Genomic DNA, 2,641 nt, shown 5'->3' with positions numbered 1-2,641 from the left:
CAGTTTTCCTTTGGTCATCTAATGCTGAAAAAAAAATCTGTTAGTTTCATAATTTGTATTAATGAACCATTTGACCATAAAATGTTACAAATGCATGAGGCTTTACAATTTGGCAGATATGTAACTCACATGTTCTGATTGAGTCAAACTGTTGGAGATATGTTTCACTTGAAGGTTTTTAGCATTTTATGCACAAACCAAATGCCTAATAGCATTTTAAAAGAGTATTTTGGAATTTTAAACAGAATTGGGACAGTGCTGGGTCTCTGGGATGCTGGTGAGGTGGACGTGACCTCAAGCTCTTGGAGCTTGCAAGCAAGCAGGATTCCTAAATTGTCACACCTGCAGTGCTGGAAGTCAAAGTGGATTTCTGTAAACGAGGTATTAGTGCAATAAGGAACAGATGAGTGTCCTTGGAGGGCAGTTTCTGAGCCTCCCAGACACCGCAGGAGGAAGCGGGGGAGGGGTGCAGTTACCCACGAGAACCTGGACGGTGGAGCCGGGTTTGCAGGTGGCCCTACGTGGCAGGTCATTACGTGCAATAAGGAACAGGTGAGCGCCCTTGAGGGCAGTTTCTCAGCCCTCTTCGGAACTGCAAGTGGAAGACGCCCGGGGTGGGGGAGTCAGTTACTCCCCCGGAGCCTGGATGGTGGAGCCAGGTTTGCTGGTGGTCCTGCGTGGCGGGTCATTACGTGCAATAAGGAACAGGTGAGTGCCCTTGAGGGCGGTTTCTCAGCCTGCTTCGAAACTGCCGGTGGAAGAGGCCCCAAAGTGGGAGAGGGGTGGTCAGTTATCCAGTGGGGCCGGGTTTGCTGGTGGCCGCTGTGTGGCAGGTCACTGCGTGGAGCGATGGGAGGTGAGTGGAGTGGGAATAGAGGACGCACCCTCCACAGCTACTGCTGGGACTTGGCTCTGGTAGCAAAGGGGGCATAGAGGGATTCCCATCAGGGGCAACATGGCTGGTATCTCACATGTACTGGACGCCGAGATGTGGCTATATGTGATCTCAGTCTCCACAGCAGCCCTGGGATGTGCGTTCAGTTACCTTCCCATCTCACATTTGAGAAATCTCACAGGCTCACATCACAGCTGGGTGGGTTAGAACTAATGTCTCAGGCAGGACGTTGCCCCTAGAGCCCAACTCTCTTACCGTACCTGCTCTTTTCAGTCCACCAATCTTGAGAGGGAGGTGTGGTGGTGGGGGATGGAGGTCATGCATTTCATGGGGCGGCTGAGAAACCAACACAGTAGAAAGGAGGCAGGAGACACAGGCAGTGCTTGGGAGGTCTGCGCAGAGTCTGGGTGTGGGGGACACCTGGGCCTGTGAACACCATTCTGAGTTCCTGGCTTGCCCAACCTTGGCCCTCAGCCACATGCTGCGGGCTTTAGGTGAAATCTCAGTCCCTCGCGTGGTGAGGGCATCTTTTCTCCCTGGCTTTGCCTCTCCCTAAATCACGGAGTCTCAGTGGGGATGGCGGGGTGGTTGGTGGTCCATGGAATTTGCCCTCCACCTCCCCATCTTTGTCCTGTCCTGTCTGGCCTGTTACTTAAATCTGTCTCTTCAAAGCCTGAAAATGAGGCCATGGCAGCCTCGCGCTGACCGGCCTCTCAAACTTTATTCAGAATTGTGTTAAATGCTGATTCCTAGGCACACCATTGGACTCTCTATGCCTGCCTGGCATGGGTACTTTGAGGAAAGTACAGAAGGTTGCTGGGCTGTTCCAGGAGGGAATTTGCATTTGTAGAATGTCCACTGTGGTCCTTCCAGCACGTGGCATTAAACCTGGAAGACCTCTGGGTGCTGTGCTGGTGAGGAAGCCCCGGCCGGACGAGGGGCTGCTGGGGCTCGGACTTGATTCCTGGGCTGGGGGCTGCGGGCTTGTTCTCTTCAGTGGGCCTGCTGATGGGATGCCCTGGGAAGTCCTGCTGTGCACCCAGGGGAAGGTGCAGAAACAGGCTCAGGGAATACAGACCATGAATTTAAAAATTCCTACTGGAAAATCTTTTATGAGCAAATTTGCATCTGACTGAAGACAATCATTGCTTGAATAGTTTATTTACAAAATTGATCCTATGAACAAACACATTAAAGTTATCATTCATGCCTTGTCTGTAATGTAAATAGGAGCTATTACCGCAACCTCAATTAGCTTTACATTTTGTATCAGATTGCAGTCCAGATTACAAAACAGCTGCTTGATAATCTAATTGAGAAAATGGAGGAATTTACTACTTGGAACCCAGAGTGAAGAGAACAGAATTGCTTTGGTTTCTCAAAAGTGTGTGACTGAGGGGGTGACCTGGGGTGAAGAGAAGTGGGTGGAGTCATTACCCTGGAGGAGATGATCTGCCCCAGCCTTTCTCAGCTGTCTTCTGGATAAAACAAAGGGGCGATAAATGGAAAAATTCAGCACTGAGTTCGTCTATGCCCTGAGCAGCTTATACGGTCATTAATGTGACCGGGCTGTATCTGTGAAGCCTCCATACAGGCACAAAGGAATTAGAGTAAGGCGGCCAGCGACCTCTGGCGTCTGGGCCGCGTGTCATTTCCTAAAGCCCTTTTGGGTGAAATGACAGTCGCAATGTCTGTTGTTCGGAGCAGTGTAATCTCACGTATGAGATGCAGAATTTAAACACCAAA

This window comes from Mandrillus leucophaeus, unplaced genomic scaffold, assembly GCF_000951045.1.
Source record: "Mandrillus leucophaeus isolate KB7577 unplaced genomic scaffold, Mleu.le_1.0 Scaffold1856, whole genome shotgun sequence".
Lineage (NCBI taxonomy): Eukaryota > Metazoa > Chordata > Mammalia > Primates > Cercopithecidae > Mandrillus > Mandrillus leucophaeus.
This window is presented reverse-complemented; position numbering follows the sequence as displayed.